This window comes from Gallus gallus, chromosome 2 (genome assembly GCF_016699485.2).
Source record: "Gallus gallus isolate bGalGal1 chromosome 2, bGalGal1.mat.broiler.GRCg7b, whole genome shotgun sequence".
NCBI lineage: Eukaryota > Metazoa > Chordata > Aves > Galliformes > Phasianidae > Gallus > Gallus gallus.
This window is the reverse complement of record NC_052533.1, coordinates 14,366,603-14,386,203: the sequence shown is the minus strand read 5'-3', so window position 1 is coordinate 14,386,203 and position 19,601 is coordinate 14,366,603. Positions and strand designations below refer to the sequence as shown.

At 42.5% G+C, this 19,601-nt stretch overlaps 1 protein-coding gene across 6 annotated transcripts in view; it reads left to right on the top strand.

Annotated features, from left to right (window-relative positions):
• Window positions 1-19,601, top strand: part of ZEB1 (zinc finger E-box binding homeobox 1) — a 105,993-nt gene that overhangs the window by 25,521 nt on the left and 60,871 nt on the right. The gene's annotated exons all lie outside the window — the stretch shown is intronic.

The window sequence follows — 19,601 nt, the reverse complement described above, 5'->3', positions numbered from 1 at the left end:
GTATAGATGCTCACTCATTGCTTAGAGAAAAGAGTGGTCCTGAAAGGCCCTAGAATTACAGAATGGCTTGGGTTGGAAGGGATCTGTAAGGGCTGTCTAGTCCCAGCTCCTCCCTTGTGGACAGGGATACCTCCAGCTAGACCGGCTTGCCCAGACCCCAGTCCAGCCTGGCCTTGAATGCCTACAGAGATGGGACATCTTCTCTGAGCAGCACGTGCCAGTGCTTGCCACCCTCATGCTGAAGAATTTCTTCTTATATCTGATCTAAATAAACCCTTTCATAGTTTGAAGCCATTACCTCTTGTCCTGTCCCTATGCTTCCTATCAAAGAGTCCCTCCTCATCTTTAGGAACTAGAAGTGCCCTCTAGGTACTAGAAGGCCACAGTGAGGTCTCCCTAAAGCCTTCTCTTTTCCAGGGTAAACAACTCCAGCTCTCAGCCTCTCTTCATCAGAGAGACATTAAGGTTCATGGTGGCTGACTGACTGTGATCTTTCAGGGGTCTTAGAAATGGCTGTGTGTTTGTGAGCAGGAAAATGCTAAGGAAGTGGTGCTATGTTGTGTGTGTCACTAGTGAAGCTCATAGCTGGAATATCATCTCAGCTTCTTGTTGTAGCTCTTCAGGATGGCAGCCAGAATGCTGTGATATTCAGAAAAGATTGTGTCTGTATTTATTATTGAAAAAGAAGCAAAACTTTATATAAAGTTGTAATGAAGTTGTTAGTGCTGAGAATAAATAAGTGTGGTTTGAGTTTCACCAAAACAAGGTGAGAAGTGGTGTGAGAGTCTGATAGTTCTGGGGAAGGAAGGTCTGAAAGCCAAAGTTGGGTGGTTCTGGCAGGCAAAGGTGTGCATACATATGTAGCTTCTCAGTAGTTATTTTTAACACAGCTTCTACTTCTGTCTACTAAATCTCAAAAGCCACTTAAAATCAGTCATTTTTCTGAAAAGCATCTTGTAATGTCCATGAGTGATTTTCTTCCATCATCTCAAAATACCTTTCTAAATAGTAGCTTCCAGATTAACCAGAAACTGTGGACTTCCCGAGGTGATGGATGAGGCTTCTGTGATCTGTGCTACTACAGCTCAGGCTGCAGCACCGTGATGGTGCCTGGTTTCTCTTCGAGCATAGAGGGGAAACACAATTCTTTTTGTATCTGAATAAATCAGTCTAGATAGAAATTTTTCAGTATCTATGTTCAGGGAAGCCTGTGGGGATACTGGGTGCTTTAGGGAAGTTGTGGAAAAACAGATGTAGTTAGTGAAGGCAATGCACATACTATACTTCTCAAAGCTTGGAGAATACATGCAGCCTTCCCTTAAATATAGCTTAAATGTATATCTTCTGCACTATGTCTTGCCTAAAAATAAGTACGCTTGTATTCCTGCCCCAGGACAAGTGCCTTACTGCGAAGGAGTTGGTGAGTGGTGTTGGTATCAACAGTGGCCCTTCCACGGGCAGTATGGGGAGAACGTGGGAGCTGCCAGTGCCTTTGTTTTCAGAGAACTGTCTTTCATGAGGAAAAAGTCACCATAATTCCAGTTGTTTTCTCCTCTTCTTTCCTCCCCCCTCTCCTGCCTCGCACCTCGGTTTTTCCCACCAGGCAAAGTGGGAAATGAATGAATAGCTGATTTTTGTACTATTGCATTGTGTGTGGTGCCTGAAGTGTTGTAGGAGGCGGTTTGGATTCTTTAGGTTACATCAGAACAGCAAATAAAGCTGCTGCTCAGGCAGAAGTGTAGAGTATTTGCCTTACTTATCTGTTCAGATCTTGGATCTCTGAGTCCTGAGTAATGCACCTGGCCGTACTTTCTCTGGGGATTAGATGCTGCCGGATTCACTTTCCTGGTCACTTGTACAGCAGTAAGCCAATGCTCGTGGGCTACACCTGGTATCTCAGATTTCTTTCAACCAGATTGTTGTATTGGAGAGAAAAAATAGTCTCATTGTACAGTTCTTAGGGCAATTGCATTTGTCACTGTTAGCTGCTTGAAAATTCAGCAAGGAATGAGTATGTTAATGTCCCTCTGCTGAAAGATTCTTTAACACTTTTAATTTATGTTCCCCGAGATGTTTGACTATTTGTTTTAAACCAATTTTAAACATGACGTGCTGTTGACTGGAAGGGAAGAGGAAAGCACACGTTGCTAATACTGCCAGTCATCTTTTCTGCTCTTTATTCAGAGTATAAATGATGCAGGTGATTGATTCCCTCTCCTGTGCCAATGCACTTTAAACAACTGCCATTACTGAGGTATGCCGCAGTTTCACTTTTCATAGCACACTATGCAGATCTAGTACTCTTTTTTTCCAAAACAAAAAGCTCTGCATTGACAACAGATCACACCTTCCAGACGGGGGAATTGCAGCTGCTGTGCTTCAGATGCATCAGTGGGGAGAATGGGAGTATACCTGCAGTCTCTTGGTGTAGCTTTGCAGCATTGGGAAGTTGATCCAGTGCTAGAACAACTCAATTCAAATTAATCCCAATGTGGACTAGGTTGCATATTCTTCATCCCAAACTTCTTCAAGAGTTTATTAAGCAGTTCCCTTTTAACTCCCTTCCCCCCCTTCCTGCATCGTTGCAAAGCACTTTTGCTGTTTTTCTCTTTAGGTTATGTTTAGGTTTAGCAGTGATATAAACGTGATTTTTGGTGACATGGGGAAAAGCTTCTGCTAACTGTGTGAATGTGGGAGGTCTGTGTCAAGTGCTAAAGGTGGTGAATGTACTGACATAGGCAGATATCAAGTTCAGCCTTGTGTTTTGTTTTAAAACAGTGCTTAGGAGTTCAACTTGTAATTCTGGTTAAGGTCAGTGGTGATGCAGAACAGTCCTGTAATAAACATGTAGAATTAGACTGTTTGTGAAGGGCTGAGGACAAGGACCTTCATGCTAAATAGCTGTTCCTGTAAGGAGAGTTCCTTTGAACTAGGTAAGTCCTTCTCATTACTTTGGAGAGGTTAGAGAAGCGTGCTTAATCAAGCTGTTTAACCAAGTGAAGCAGCTTCAAATGGGCCAACCAGATTTTGGATAGGTTTGAAATGCTTCTGGATAACTTCCGAAGAACATCCATAAAAGTCTCTTTTTTTTGAATGCTTAGTGATGCTATTTGAATGCAGGCAGCTACCAGGTGTTTGAAAGGCTAATGGACTTCGAGGGGGAGAAAAAAGATAAATCTGAATAAAACTTTCCATCCTTAAGCCTATTAGTACTATCATAGGTTCGGCTCAACTTGGAACAAGAATAAGGAACGTGGAACAAACAGAGATTTTGCCCCGAACTTAAAATATGGTGGAGTTTGGGGGGGAAAAAAATCCTATAAAGAGCATTTCTATTATTTAAAAAATTGGGAAGTAGTTTTCAGAGCTAAAATGGTTGGGACAGATGAAGCAAACCACCAAGCAAACTGATGCAGAGCTGTCTGGCATTCTGTTTTGCAGCTCATTTTCAGGCACAATGTGTGGTATTTAGCTGATGGTAAGAAGCTGTTCAGACTCCAATTTAGGGTTTCAAGATCGAGGTGTTTACACTTAGAAATAAATGTCACTGATATTAGTTTTGCTATTTCTGATTCCAGGTTGCCACGTGCTATTGTTATATTAACAAATAGCACAGCCAACAAAGTATATTAAGTATGGCAGGAGGTGCTATTAACTGCTTCTGTTGTTATCCATGGAGGTGAGTCATAAAAGAAGAGCTCAGCTTGGGTTTTGAAATGGAGAACACAACTTTGCTGAAAGTAGATTAGCAATCCAAACCTGAAAGCTGTTAGACTCTTGAGTTTGCAGCTTTTGAGGGGACTTCAATGCAGATTGCTAACAAATTCTGTTTAAAATGACCAAACGTTGTAGTAAAGTAATGCTTTACTATGCTGTTGCACTGTACAAATGTTTTCTGGAGCCTCCTGCCTGTCCTCCCAAGTCTCCCTATGAGGTGAGATGGGTAAAGTCAGTAATCGTCTTCCACAGTACTCTGCCTTTGAATAGCCTCACCAGAGAGGACTCCTGTAGTGCTGGTTACAGTACTGAGAAGTTGGGATGGTTCTATTTTGACATTTCTGTAGAATTTGTATGGATACCTGTTCTACATAAACAGAAGGTACTGAAGGGCTGTATTTTCAGGAGGATGCTCATGTGGATGTGGGTGCCCTCAGATGTTGTCTGCTTTTCCCACATCTTATTCTGTTGTTACAGATGTTTGTGAGAGGAGAGTGGACTGCACGAAGCAAAGTCTGGTGCACTTTAACTGCTGAACTTTCAACTTCTTGAGGTGGAGAGGTGGCACTTAGCCTTATCTCGAGTGGACACTTCTGTGGTTCTTCTGTTGTGCTCTAACTGCTTTTAATGGAGTGCTTAGTGATTTGGGCCAAACTTTCTGTATGAGAATGTCTTCAGAAGCCAAGTCCTGTAATTTGCTTCTGCTTTTAAGCTCAGACCTTCCCATTAGCAATTGAGTTAGCTATTCCAAGAGTAGTTGTGTCTCAAGCTGAGAGTCATTTTCTGGAGATAACTGCTTGGTCTCTTCAAGTGGGGAATCTCGGGGGGTGAGACCAGGAAAGCAGACACTGGTGGTTCTTGTTGTCTAAGTCACGTTGTGCAGCCTTTTGGATTAAGAAATAAAAAGGAGTTGTTGGAATAGGCTGTAAATACTGAGTTCCGGCAGCACGGTGAGCAGCAGCACGGTCGGAGCCTTCCTCTCTCTCCCATTTGAGTTTTGCTGCATATTGCTGTCTCATTTCCTGTCTGTTGCCATAAGCTTTATGGTTTCAGATAGGTGTTCTGAGGGCATTTACAGAGTGCAGCGAGCTCAGTCTTTCAGGCATCAGGCCACCACTGTATTTAGACAAAAAGCTTTGAAACACCGTCACCTGCTCCCAAGTTGCTTTATAGAACCAGTATTTCATATTTACACGCAGATCTAAACAGATTTATACAGCCTGTTCTTGCAGTGTGTGGTACTTAATACAATTAACTTGGAATTCAGTCAGGATTTCTGTAGTTCATCTAGGAACTGCCAGATTCAGAGACAATAAGTAAACAAGTTGAGTATCCTCATTCCTGTAGTGTTTCAATATCTGTAAATTTCACATTCTGAATCGTATTGGCCTTTTTCCCAGTACAGAAGTGTCTGTGGACTTTCCTTAACTGTAATTACATACACTAAGAAGGAATTTAGTGGTCTCCCAAGGCCTCTGGCCTAGAGGCAGAGAAAGTCCTTATGCTGACACTGAAGCGGTCACTGTAAAGCACCTGTCAGTTGCCCAAGGTAGAACAAAATGGCTGTTTTGGTAAAACTTTCCGTGTTATCTCTTGTGTTTTTTTTCATCTCTGATCTGCTAATAAAGCACATGCACAACAAGTCTTTATATTGTGCATGTTGGCTGCTCTTGTGTAAGAAAAGACTTCTGCTGTTCTATGAAACCAACTCAAAGAAAGGAAGAAGCTTGGCACAGTGTATGTGAAGTGAATGTTTATTGTGGAGCATAGAGAGCTTGTTTGTGGAGCTGTGGGCGGTGGAAGCAAGGTTGGTGCTCCCACCATCCATCAGTGCTGCAGTGCTTCAGGACGAGACACCAGAGAGAAAGTCGGACACCAAAGCCGAGATACTGAAGTCTTGTTGAGGTTCCAGTGGTTCCAGCTGTGCAGGTAGGAGTTATGGCAGTGTGACTTTTGACTCTTACTTCTATGGCGGTAAGAGTTCGCTTAGTGATCTATGAGCTTGTATTGACAAAACTCTAATTTTAGTGTAAGAAATTCAGAGATGCGCAGTCACACCAGTAAATATTATTAGAACCACCCTTTCCTTACGCGGACTGTGTTCATCGCTTGGCTGCCTGTGTGATACTGCCGGTGCCTTTGGGTTATAAATCTTACACTGCCCAGAGTAGGATAGGAATGCTGAGGGCTCTTTGTCCAGCATTCTGAAAGGCAGCACAGTATAACCTCACTTCTTGTGCTGATGCAGCGGTGCACACATTGTGTGTCTGCTTGGATTGTGAGAAGCGAGGGCTGTATGCTGATAAAAAGCTATTTCAGAGAACCAGGCTTTTCTCCTCCAGTCTGTTGAACTGTTAACTTCTCATCAGTTCAGCTTCTGCTTTGTCATGCCCTTTATTCTAATAGCTGTGATTCACTATCTGTGCAGCAGCCTATTTCGCCAGGTTAAAACAATCGTCTTCACTCTGTTGTGGTTGTGTCACTGTAGCTAACTCCAGTTGGCTGTTAGCAGTGTTGGGTTACTTGTGAGAGGAAGGGTGTGGAGGAAATGTGATATGGCTTGACAAATGGACTGTAAGCCTTTTAGACTGAACCTGCCAGGACATACATGCGTAGTCAAGGCCATATGCTGCTTAAAGATTATTTTATGTATGAAAAGAGAAGGGCATCTGGCGTGTATATCTAGCATAAGGTGGCTTGGGACGTTGAAGTGTTCCAGGCCTGAGGCTTCGGCCTTTTGGAGTCTTGCCTGGTTTTGGGAGAGCTAGCGTGACTTGAGGCCGTTCTTTAAATGAAGGGAGAAAATGAGTACTACATTTGTAAAATTAGCTTAAGGAAAATAATCAGAAAATTGTACTCTGAGTACAGGTGGTTGGTATGGTGTTTTTTCTGAGGGATTAGTAGCTGATAAAAGCAGAATGAAAACATTCTCAGACAAATGGAGGAACTCACAACGTGTTTGAGCACGTACCTTAAAGCCTGAATGTGGAAAAACAATCCTGCATGCTTGAATACTGACATTAAGTTTCAGCTGATAGCAAAACAAATTCAGGCCAAGCAGATTCATGTTCAAGCTCCATTTGAAGAAATGACCCCAGGTATTATGGCAACAGGAAAACCTGAAGGTGATTGGTGTGTGTGTGTCATTAAATGCTGTCTTGAGATACTGAAGGCTTTAATAAAGTCTGGTTTTCTCTGACAGTGTTGTTTGCCATCATGCTGATCAAAGTGCAGTGAAGTGGCTGATCTCAGCATGGTGTGACCACAGAAGCACTGGAAAAAGGAGCCATGTTTTCCGATCTACTTTTTATGTCCATTCTTACAGTCGTTTCCATTAAACTTCTGCGGACTGAAAACTGTTTGTTAACTCAGTTGAAGTTCATCCTCTTCCATCCAAAATTGACCTTTTTTTTTCTTTTTTCTTCAACTACTCATCTTTAGTATCTTCAGTGTTTGGAGTAGGTTCAACTAGGAGGCGTGTCAGGTGTTGTCCTGTGAGGTAAGGGATGAGGTGCTTTGGTTTTCTTTTAATTCAATGTAAAGTGTGGGAGAAGGTTGTGGAGGGGAATTATAAGTGATGTATTACATAAAGATGTAGGATTCTGGGATTTAGCTTTGTGAAAATGAATTACTGTATAACAGAATAAAATATGTGAGATTTCAGCAAGCATTCACAAATTCAATACTTAAGGCAACTAGTAGTTATTACAGTCAGCTTTATTATCATACCTGGCTTTGTATGATTCATATCTAAGAACTGGATCACACAATCAAAAGAATCACTTCCTGTATACCTTCTGTACTTGTACCTTTCCATTTTCAATCTGCTTCATTCCCTTCTTTTGTTTTGTTTTGTGAAGGGGGAGGAGGGATGGAGCAGTGGTGGAAGGGAAGTAATACATGTCTCTTATGTATCTAATATAGGTAGATTTTTCAGTAATGTCTCGTAAATGTTAATTCTTAATGATGGCTTCCTCCTCCTCCTGAAAACACACCTTTTGGTTGTACAGTCTGTTGGAAATTTCACTTAAGTTTTGTGAAAGTGATTTGTAATGCTCCATTTAACTGGGAAGAGGGGGCAGCCAAAGGGGGAAACCAGTCTGGCTGCAAGTTCCATGTTGGATCTGTTTTGATAACAGAGGTCAACGTGTACGTTTTCACTTCAAGAGTGTTTGGAACTTGTCTTTGCTAGACCTCTGGAAGAAGCAGTTTGTTAAGCTTCGTTGCCTATTGAATGAGATTCTAGTGAGTGGTTAAATGCTTTATATGTGAACTATGACTCTGTTATGACCTGTTTAAAGCTAATTAACATGACATGCTTACTGGAAACAACTTGTGAGTTTTGACTTTGAACACACACAAAAAAAACTTGGGCTAAGACTGCACTGCTTCAGTTAGACTTTAGTCTACTTCAGAAAGTGAGAGAGCAACTGAAAACAATGAGAAACCTCTGTGTCAGAAGCGTAACACCAATACTCTCTACTTTCCTTTGTTGTTTCATTCATTCTTTTTCCTCAGTTGCAGTCAGTCACAGTGGAAGGTTCTGCTGTGGGAGGAATGGCAATAGCTCACCTGAAGTTTCTGGGCAGAAGCACATACAGCGCTGCTTCCTAATTCATATCCAAGTGCAATTCTCATGCATAACCTACAGTCAGAAGGCTGACACTGGAAACAACTCAGTATTACATGGATGTTTTGTACTGCTGCATTCATGATGTGATTTCTCTGAGGAGGGTTTAGTTAGTCATGCTCGTTCTGAAGCTGTGAGTCTGAGAGTTGTGCTTGACTGACTGAAACATATGATTAGAAGTATCCCCATTAAGTACTGAATAACCTATGGAAGTTCAGGAGACTTTTTACTTTTTCAGAATATTTGGTGGTTGGATCACAAATAAGACTTTCCTCTGTCCCCCAACCTTGTCATTATCAAAGAAGGTAGGAAAGGGGAGAAATACATATAAAATGTCGTATTATGCCAATAGTTGGAGTATACTGTCCTTCAGCTAACCAAAGATTTTTCATCACGCCTAGTGGTTAGAAGACGCTTGATTTCTAGCAAGAAGTAAATGCAATGTTATTACTAGACTTGAAATGACAGGTAGCACAGTTTGATTTATTTATTTTTAATTACATATTGGCTTATTTCTTATACTGATCGGTTTTACAAGCTGTGCATGAGTGGTATAGAAATTGATACCTACAGTTTTTTAATATTGCCATTTTTATATTTCCTTTTGTGAAATAATTACTTGTAGCATCAAAATCCAGTGTCTGGAGTTGTCTTTTCCCAATGGAGTTGTTACAAAGTCTATTTAGGACATGTAATTTATAATAGTTTCCAGTGAAGGTCCTATGGTTTTCCTAACTCATCTGTCCGAAAGAAGTATTAGTCAGTTCTAATCATTAGGGCAGCCTCTGCTTGTCAACTGTTCTGTGTTCTGGAGCATGCAACACGTACTGCCAAAAAGAAATCTGATTTCCTGTAGCTGGCTGGCAAAGCCTGAAGCCCCTGAAGCTGGAAATTTGGGAAACTGAGGGGCCGAACATAGCAGATTGAGTTATATCTCAGTATACCATTTGAAATGTTCTACCAAGAAGTGAATGTAAGTTTGGAAAAATAAAGGTATTTTCTTGGTGGTGGGATGGAACACACTTGTAGGAGTTTCCTTCTGTTTGTCTATTTAGGCTTTTTGTTTGCTTATTGCCCTCTTCCTTTGCCTTGGGAAAGGTTGGCAGTAAGATTTCTGCGGTGGGCATCTCCTTCTAGCTACCTACATTTGTAGTTGTAGGAGCATTTACCAAAAGCCCATGAGGTTACTGCCTTCTTAGAAAATAGCTTGTATGTGTTGTTTGCTTACTGCTGTAGTAGAGCTAAGCTGTATCTTAATGTTAGAGTGCTGCTTTTACCAGCCCGGCACTGAGCTGCAGCTGTGGCTGTTACTGACCGCTATGCTGTGGTGTGACACTCCTCCTGGGCAACAAAAATACAGTTACCGGAGGTTCTTGCAGGCTTCTTGTTGAGTTTTCTATCTTCCAGTCTCTTCTGGAGGATAATACTGCATTCTGTTTGCTGCACCTTTGTGTGTAGGTAGGGGTATGGTGACTCTTGTGTGTCTTTTGGGAACTTCTCTGTGTTAGAGACCAACAGCAGAGACAGCTGGCTGATTGCTCATGTGTTCCTCAGCAGGCAGATGGAGCAAAAAGCATGACAGTCTTTTTGGCACTGTTTCAGCTACACTTGCCCTCTGCACAAAGGACTTTTGTATTTTCCATTGCACTGAGGATCCTTGTATAGCAAAATAAATCATGCCAGGAAAATTAAGTATATGGGGTACTTGTACCCGTTGTGACTTCCCACTGTCATGGTCCTTCTATGTTTGTGATTGACTTCATGCTGAATCATTTGCTCTCTCCCAGGGAATATTGCCATGGCTCATCTTGCATCTTACAGCAAAACATGCAAGCTTTGGGGAGCTCAGAGCTCCAGAATCCAGAACAGCACACTGCTTCCTTGCATGCGCTGGGGAGTGAAGTCCCTCTAACTATGAACAGAGCCATCCAAGGATTTGGGGAGAAGGGGTGGAGGAGGAAATTTATTTATGAGACTGAATATCAACACAGGGAGATAATCTTTGTTAGATACCAACCTGTTAGCTAGGTTAGCAGAACACAATAGCATGTAGATTCTGAAGGAGTGTTGTCGGTCTTTTCCTTGTTGTTGTGTTTTCCTCTCCTGGTCCCACTGTGCTTTAAACTCTGAACATTTATCTTGTTTGCCTGACTATTTTAACCTGAGATAGCTCCACACCTTGAGGAAGTTGCAACTTACTCCTTTAATTTATGGTAGTTTGTGTGTGTGTTGATATTTTTAATCACTTATATCTTGCAACTATGCCACAGATTTACAAGAAGAGTGCTATGGCCAGCGGGGTTGGGGAGTGGGAAACAGCAGAGGGGTAGGTAGAAAAGTCCCAGAATACTTCTGACATTATGCCTAAATTAGGTACATGAGGCAATTTGTTAGCTGTTATAAGCGTTTTGGTGGGCTCTGCTGCATCCATTTTCTATTGGAAGCTTTAGAGGGACCACTGGCTGCCCACCTTGCTGAAAGCGTGCTGCTTCAGTGCAGGGATGCGTGGGAAAGGGGTGGGCTGTATCCAGACCCACTTCTGCTCTTGCTGAGTTACACTGTTTCCTGAAGAAACAGACTTGTTTAAAGTTTCACAGGAGGCCATGAATGAGGAATCAGGAAACAATTAAACTTTTGTCTTTTTGTATGGTAACTACATCTTTGTCTCCTGGAATTCATCTAAATGAACTCTCTGGGGGAAGAAATTTAACTTAGGAACTCCTGTCTGGCAGGCGCAGAGCAGCACCTCCAGAGGACTCATGTGTTGCTTTCTGCTACAACACTCATGTTGATTTGTTTTGTTTATTTGTTTCTATACAATTTTGCATTTCTCAGCAGAGGAAAACTGAACTCAGGCTGCACTTGGTCAGGACTTTATGTGTTACGTATGGACGTGCATGTGATAGGGCTGTGTGAATCTGTCTAGAAAGGACCAGTTTTGCTTTCATCTGCTTGTGCACTCCTCTGGGCTGCTTGTAGTCATTTAGACTGACTGGGTTGTGGCTGCTTGTCATAAGCTCCTGAGGTAATGTTCCTATTGTTTGTTAGCCTCTGCTTTGGACAGAAGCCATCTACACCTGAGTTGAGGTTTACAGTGGTTTATGACACTATTTCAAATGCACTAAGCAGGGCGGCCCTTGCCTCTTGAGTAAGATACATGGATATGATATGATATGTGATGGTAGTGGCTGTTGTGGCAAACTTTAAGTTACGTTTGTTCTCAGGCTGAAATAAATAAGTTACCCTTTTGATGGTAGAAAGGGTGATTCATACATTAGCTGTCACTGAAAAGTGAAAAATGCTGTAGTTCAAAGAAGAAGCATTCCATGGCCACAGTTTGGTAAAGGCAACAAATACAATGCATGACCAAATCACATGGAGAACGTAAAGTAGGCTTTCTTCCTGTTTTATAATCCTGACTCGGGAGCTCAAGGATGAGCATTCTTTTAACACAGTCAGAACCAACAACCAATCTCTGAATAACTTTGATCTACGTGGTCAGAGAAATGAATGCCTATCTTGTATTTATTCCCTCCAAGGAATTTCACAAGGTGCAGAAGTTGATCTCGATTAGCTGTGAGGCAGTTAGGCTTTTTCTCGCTAGCCACTTCAATATTCCCACACTGAATCTCACTACTGTTTCTTATAGTCATTTTTCCCTCTTTTTTTCCCCTCTCTCTTAGTGTGTGAGTGTGGGTAAAGGACTTGCTGACAAAGTGAAACCAGTGACTGCTGTTAACCTTGCTGGCACTGTCTAATTTGAAGGAGTTAAGGGTTTGGTGTGTGTTCTTTTCATAATAAACAGTCATGGTTTCCTCCCAAATTACATACTTGCTCTTCTTTGCTGCCCTGACAGAACAGTAGGAAGGAAAAAAAAATGATCCGACCTATGAAGCAAAAATATATGAAGCAGAGGATGAGATTTTTCTTTGTGCTTTTGACTCCTGTGGTGTCCCCAGGTTCAGAGTAGTTTGGGTGAGTTTTCTGTGCTAGCTTTGATAATCAATGATTGGAGTCTTTCCCTTCAGAATAATTTTTCAGCAAAATGGTAGATGCTGGCTTCTAGGGTTGCTTGATAGTGACCAAGGAGAGTGTTTTTATTTTGCCTTCACCTTATGTAGAGTAATTCCCAACTAGTGTGCCTTCAGGTACGACTCTAATGTAGTTATTTATATGGTTCACAGCTCTGAGTATTGCCAGCAACACCCAAACCCCGTACAGTAGGCAGCTGTTGGGCATTAGGTTGCTGCAACTCTGTGCCTTCATGACAGTATGCTTTCTGCATTCACCAAGAACATACCTATCTAATTTTTAGGATATACTGCTTTTGACTGCCATATCTGTGATCTTTAAAGGTACCAACCAGGTTAATGTGGACTCGCTTCTTGTTTTGTTGGTACCCAGAGGTGGGCGCTGGCTTCTTGCATCGCAGTAGGTGACTAAGGAAGTTCCATGTGGTCTGTTTAAGGCCAGATTTAAAGACTTCCCCAGAACTGTGTGGAGTTCTTCTGAGGCTTGATCCAAAGGTTTAATTTAGTGCTAGTGTGTCTTTCTGCTAACGTGCATTTAGTATCATCACTGATAGCTCACTGCTCTTGGCTGTGGCAGTTGCTCTGTGGGTTACAACAGTAGTACTGTGCTGTTTTAAGAAACACGATGGAGCAAGTGGCTTCCTATGAAGTCCCTGAAACTTGTGAGCAGTGCTCATCACCTGATAACTTCTATAGTTTCTGGCATCAAACACCCTTTAGGTAAATACAGGATTGGGAATTTAATAATAGCTTTTGGTGTACTGTGTTTTCCAGGGTACCGTGATTCCTTCTCAGGGTATGGATATCCCAGCCAATGATTCAAAGCGCGGTTGGATGTGTTACAACTTGAATCTGCTTAAGGAAGCACATGTAAAAGGCAGTAGACTCTTCTGTGGTTGTAGAGAAAATGCTAGCTGCATACAGTAAATGTATGGTTAGCTTCAACGGGAGCTGCCATAAACTGATGGGGAAATTAAAGCTTGCAGTTGCTGGTTTGAGGATGGTGATGGACTGGATCCACTGCAAGCATTCCCTCCAGCAGAGCCATTTTAAAATTTACTTATAATTATTTTTAGCTCTTTGCCAAGGCTGCTCTTAATTCATTTTGTTGTCCTAAATAAAACAAAGGCTAAAGCAGTTGAGGGAAGTTTTTACCAAATGAAATGCAAGAAACATGAAGTAGGAATTTGAACAGTAGTTTCTACCAGTGTCAAATCCAGCTGTGACACGGGGATGTGTGCTGCTACAAGCGTGTGTGCTACCAGGGCACGCGTCAGCTGCCTGCAGGTTCAGAAGAGAAGCTGAAAAATTCACCTTCATGTTGGAATAAACACTGAGCTGGAGTGCATTTCTGAATTCTTTGTTGAGGTCTTGGAGAAGTACTGTGGAACCCTGGAGTAATGTTCTTGATGGAGAAGAACAGTGTGTTGCAGACCTAACTAGAGGTGGTTCCACTATTAACTGTAGAGCCATGGTTATAATTCACATTCAGTTTTTAGTAGCAAAAGGATATTTTATGGTAGTACAAGTTGTGGAAGTTCCTGAATGAAGTAAATTTGACTTGGAATGGCAGTTTTTATCAGTATAATCAAGGTTTTTATAGTACTAATATCTAAATCACACCTGTCAATCTTTTAAACTAGCCCTTCTTAGCAAGACCACATCCAGAAATGCTCTGGTTTGAGCAATCTGCTCAAACTTGGGCATCTGCAGAAACTTGTGAACATTCATGTATCTGTTTGCACTGTAACCTCCTCTCTCACTGTGCAGGACAACAAATAATTAACGGCATGCTCAAACTACTGAAATAATACTGAACGAGTTCAGGTACTTGCGCTATCAAGTCCAGCAGCTACAGAGCTGTAAGTATGTGTGAAGGTCATTAAAAGCTGAGCAGCGTAGTTGTTCTGAAAGTTGAAGGAATAATTGGCTTATATGAGTCCTTCAAGCCTCATAGTTGTTTGTCAAGCTTTCAAGTACCATACTAACGCACTTCAGTATGTGAAAGAAAAACTCCACAGTGGATTGTGCAGTCTGATGGCAGAACCATACTCATGTGCTATGCTGCTTGCACTGGTACCAGTAGAGATACCCTGCACCGCCACGTCTTCCAGTTCCCGTGTGTCCTTCAGACTCCTGCTCATGGGACATGTGGATGGCAGTGGTCGTCCAGGAAGCTTCATGGTTAACTCATGGCTTTGTATGATTTTCGTTAGCTGAAGTTGCTGTAGTGCTTGGGAGTCTGCTTTTGAAATTCCAGGTGAGAGGCAACCCAAGGAGCAGCAGGCTGTTAAGAGAAGGGGCACAAAGCATGCAGTTTGTTGCCTGTGTAGGATGGAGTGGAGTTCTGTGGCTGGCCATGTGTGCCCCTTGTTCTGGGAGGGTACGGGGGCTTCAGCACCAGTTACACCAGTCTGTCCTAACATATAAGAGGATCCCTGTAAATCTACTGGGAAGACTGGCCTGCTACTAAAACAGCATTCTGTATTTCTTACAGTGTTCCTCAAGGAAAACTCGAAGCAGGAGGGGCCTGACTTGAAGCCATATTGATGAGATTGCCATTCTGTTGCAGGGGTTCTGTTAAAAGAAACACCTCCCAGCAATACTAATGCAGCTTTTGCTGTCCTTGCTTCCTTTCAGTGGTCCAAGCCCACGAAGATCAGCCCCCGTAGCTGAAAATACTGTAATGCCATTAGACCTTTGTTGGCCAAGGTGTGTGTATTTTACTCCAAACTGGAAGTGAGTGAAATTTCCGACTCGGTTTGTGGGAGTGTAACCACAGCAGCAGCCCAACAGCATCACATGTGGAATTGACCTCCGTCTGTAATGGGCTGTGCAGGCACTCAGTGGAGGGGCCTGGTAACCGATAGGGCCGTGTATGGGTGCCAGCAGGTGTGCTCTGCTGGTGTTTTGTTAGCAGAGAAGAGCATGTGTTTCACAGTCTGACACAATGAACTGGTATAGGACCTCACAGCTCCATTTTAAATAGTGGTGATCCATCTCTCCTGATTTAGACGAGATTGGTGCGAGAGGGTAGAATGAAGGATGATAAATAAAATTAGATGCTGGGCTTCAGATTGCTTTTGACCTTTTTTTTTAACTGCAACCCAATTATAACATCAGTGTTTTGTTTTGGAAGTGGTGAGTGTTTCCATAAAACTGATTCTGGATGCTATGTAAAAATCCCTTCACATGAGTTGATATTTGTCCAAACACTTTCTATGATATTTCTCTTGGTTTGAGTGTCCTTAAGTATTTAACCTGGTATGCCCATTTGTGTATTTAATTAATACCTTGATTGCTATTTCTAAGTTGCAGGGTTCACGGGAACGCTTGGAATTAACGTAACAGGAGATGATCCTTCCAAAATTAATCTTCTCAGAATAGAATTTTGCTCTTGAAGTGGTAATGTTCATTGCTATCTAACTTTGAATAAAGCTAAATATACACTGTGTCTGGGGAGGCTGCTCATGTTTGAGGGGAGTATTTCTCATAGGGTTATTCATGTCATGCTTGCTGCCTTTCGGTGTTTATCTGAGCATCTTCTGACTCAAAGTACCCTACGCATGTATCTGTAACCATGTAGCTTTTTTCTGTGTTGCCTTGAAAAGCGCTGCACTTCAGTGTCATTTTGCAGTGATGAGCACAGTTAGGAGAACTGTCTCTTTCCTGCCTACTTCAGGAATTCTCTTAAAAAGACAGCTGTCCTTGCAGAAGGAACTGCACAACTATATATACTCATCGCAAATAGTGGGTGCAAATCAGGTCCCTGAAGAATGTATCACCAGCTGCAAAAGGTGTTTGTATTTTAGAGCAGAAGACAGCAGCAGAGAGCAGCACGTGCTTCAGTACCGCGGTATCCTTCCCGAGCCCTCACACCTGCTGTACACAGGCAACAGGCAAGAGTTCTTGCACTTCTCTGACCTGCATGGTGAACAAGCTAAAATTACTTGAAACCATACTTAAGTGTGTATATATATATATATATATATATATATATACACTTGGCTTTTATGACTGTAACGGACTGTATCTTAAATTTTCTGTGGATTGCTTTATTTTCAGTGGGGCTTATTGTTCAGGTGATAAAGCACAACCTGAAGCAAGTATTTCAGTTGCACAAGCGTTGCATATAATGGTTTGCCACGTGTCTTCTGAAATTACTCCTGTGGTAAGACTTCTGGATTTGGGTTTTGGTGAGTGGTTTTTTTTTCCTCGCTGATTTAAGTCACTCTCCCTCCTTAAGCTTCAGCTGTCTCTGTTGTAATCCTTCCTCAAATGTATGCTCATGCTTCTTTCAAATTGCTGTTCACCTGCAACATTTCCAGTTGGTGTAGCTCTGATGAGCAGCTGCCCCAAACGGATTTTTAGAGCACTGAAGAGGTAAGCTTAAAGAAGCAAAAGTGCTTACAATTAAATAGTTTAGCTTAGAATGAAGAAGGAAACTGAAAGAAAGCAAAGACGGATGGCATGTGTTCTGATTTCTCTAGCTTCCCATTCTTCCTGTTAAGGGGCACAAGCAGTTTATTTAGTGTAAGAGTTAATACAGGGTTAAATGCTGGATGTTTTTTCCCCCCCCCCGCCTATTACCAGTACAAACCCATAGTGTGTGAAGCTGCTGGGCCAAGTGAAAGCACTGCCTTTCATTTCCATGAACATCTTCCTCTATGGCACACAGTTGCATACAACAGCTATTGCTCTGAGCTCATGGTACAGGTGTGAATGAGTGATTTTGGTTTTTTTTATAGTCTGTACTGTCCATGTTTGCTGTCAGTTTGGTAGCATGAGGAGACATAAATAAAATCCTTTCGGACTGAGCTGTACGTGTGAGTGTAAGCTCACAGCCCTTGCACTACCCTCCAGTTCCTTTTCTGCTTCTCCCTCTCAGTGGGTAGAGCAGCAGCAGGGAGGAGGAAAGGAAGCTGGACGTGCCTCTGCTTAACCAGTTACAGAATGTCCTCACTAACTATTTAAAGAGGCTGTGCTCTTGTTAGACTCGTGCAGGTGTTGGTGCTGATGGAAACTGCTGCATCACGCTTCCCACACCGCATTGCCTGCAGCAGCAGTCCAAGGCTTTTGCTGTGTAATGGCTGCTGCTGCTGCAGGACTTCCCCAGGACCAGATTGCTGCAGAACTGGTGGCTGCTGGCTGGGAATGGACCAAGAGGGCAGTTTGAATACCTGCTATTCTGGATTATCTGAAATTCACATTGCCACCAATATGTAATGAATCTCAAAAAGCCTGCTTATTTTTTGTTAAACTTGTTAACGTTTCTAGCAGTTCCCTCATCCTATGGAACAGGTGGGGAGGCTTCTATTGCACTCGTTTGGTATGTAGAATTATTTAAATGCATAAACTTGCAGAAAGGAAGCTATGTTCTGAAGTCACTGTTAATTAGGAAACAATTTTATATTGCTCTTCTGTGGCTTATAGTTGAAAATACCTGATGGTAATAAACAAGAATATTTGGCTGCAGTTTTGTACGCTAAGTAAAGCGTCTCTATAATGCTATTGTCATACTGAGGCTAGAAAGCATGCAGAAATAAAGCTGTTCCAAGTCCAGCGCAGTGATGGCATTAATTCCTATTACTCTACTCAGCAGAACAACAATAAACCCTGCCAATCCCTCTGCTTGGGAGGGACAGGAGGGTGGGGAGGAATGTCAGTCTGTGAGCGTATCTTTCCAGCCCTGTTTGTGATATTTATTGAGCCTGCTAAGAAATGCAAAGTGAGTCCTTATGAAAGAGAAATAGGTGCTTTTGTTGCTTTGTGCTGCTATGTAATAATGTTAAGTTACACAGAAGCAGGTCAGCAAGCTAACTTTCATGTTTTACAGTCCTGAAGACTCTTTGTATTGGATATTGAATGCTTAAACCAAACAGCTGCGTCTAAAGCCCTAATTCCACCTCAGCATTGCTCTCTTTCCTGCCCAAATAGCAGCCTTAGTTGGTAACCTGACAACTTTACAGAAAGATTAGAAGCAGTGTTGGTGCAGGTTAAAGCTCTCAGTGATTTGGCTAAGGGAGAACTATCTGAAAAAGAACAGAGTGGTTGTTATGATATGCCCTCAACTTTCTTCTTCCTTTTGACTCCTTCTGTCTTCATCTTCCAACCACAGATGGATTTCTCTGTGCTGGGGTCAGCATGGCAGCAGCAGTGCACTGGTTAGTGAGGACGGACCTGCCTCATCTGCTGCTGCCATACAAACAGCAGGCAGTGCATCTTGCTGGGAGCAGTAAGTGCTCAGTGAACTCAGAGCGTTCAGCCAGGAATGTTTGGTCCAGAAGCAAGAGAGGAGGAGCAGTGCCCCGCCTCACCACAGGTCCTGCCTTGCAGGGTGTGTAACTCAAGCATAACCAGCGTGCCCTCATCTCCTGCTTCTCCACTGCTGTGCTGCAGGTCTGCAGTTTGGGATCGTAGTGCAAGGTGTCATTCTTGCCTTCCTTACAAAGTGATCTGTGACCTAAACAAGGGCTGCATGCTTTTTCCAGTCACATAATTCATAAAATGCAGACAGGTATATGTGTGTGTATATGCACTCATTCACACTCTCTTAAGAAGTGTACAGTATTTCAAAGAAACCTTCAAGTGAAGCTGTTGTGAACTGAGAGTTCAGGAGATTGTTTTCTGTCCCAGAGAGGACAAAACCTTAATAGGGAATGTGTAGATAGAGCCGTGTTACTGAACATGAGATATTTCTAAAGCTCATACTCACACATAATAAGCAGCATTACCAGCAGACTGCATGCGCCACTGGAACTGAGTGGTGTGGGAGGGTGTGTGCTCCTGTGTGCAGCGTGTTGCTTTGCTGAGAAGGGCTCTGCTGCTTCCTGGATTGGCTTCTGAGAGGCCTTAAACCTGTCAGACAGTGAAGGGCTTTCTACTACAAACTGCCAGTGTCATTTTTCTTGTTTCTTCCATTTGTTCACTTCATCTGTGATATTTCATAAGGGAATATCTGTTTTCCCTGAAAATTATTTCATAACACAGCTGTCCAAAAATGAGCAGCAAAGCAGTTGCTTTCTGCCCTCTCTTTGTGGATGAGGTCCCTGTGAATGAGGTTTGTGTGTACCCTGGGGGCCTTTCAGTGCACAGCTTCCCAGCCCCAGGTCTGTGTGCATCTCATTGGCACGAGTTGAAAACACGTTGCACTGCTTGCAGGCCTTCCTGCAGCTGTTGGTAGCTCTGTGCTCTGAGAACCAGAGTACACCAGGACTCCTTCA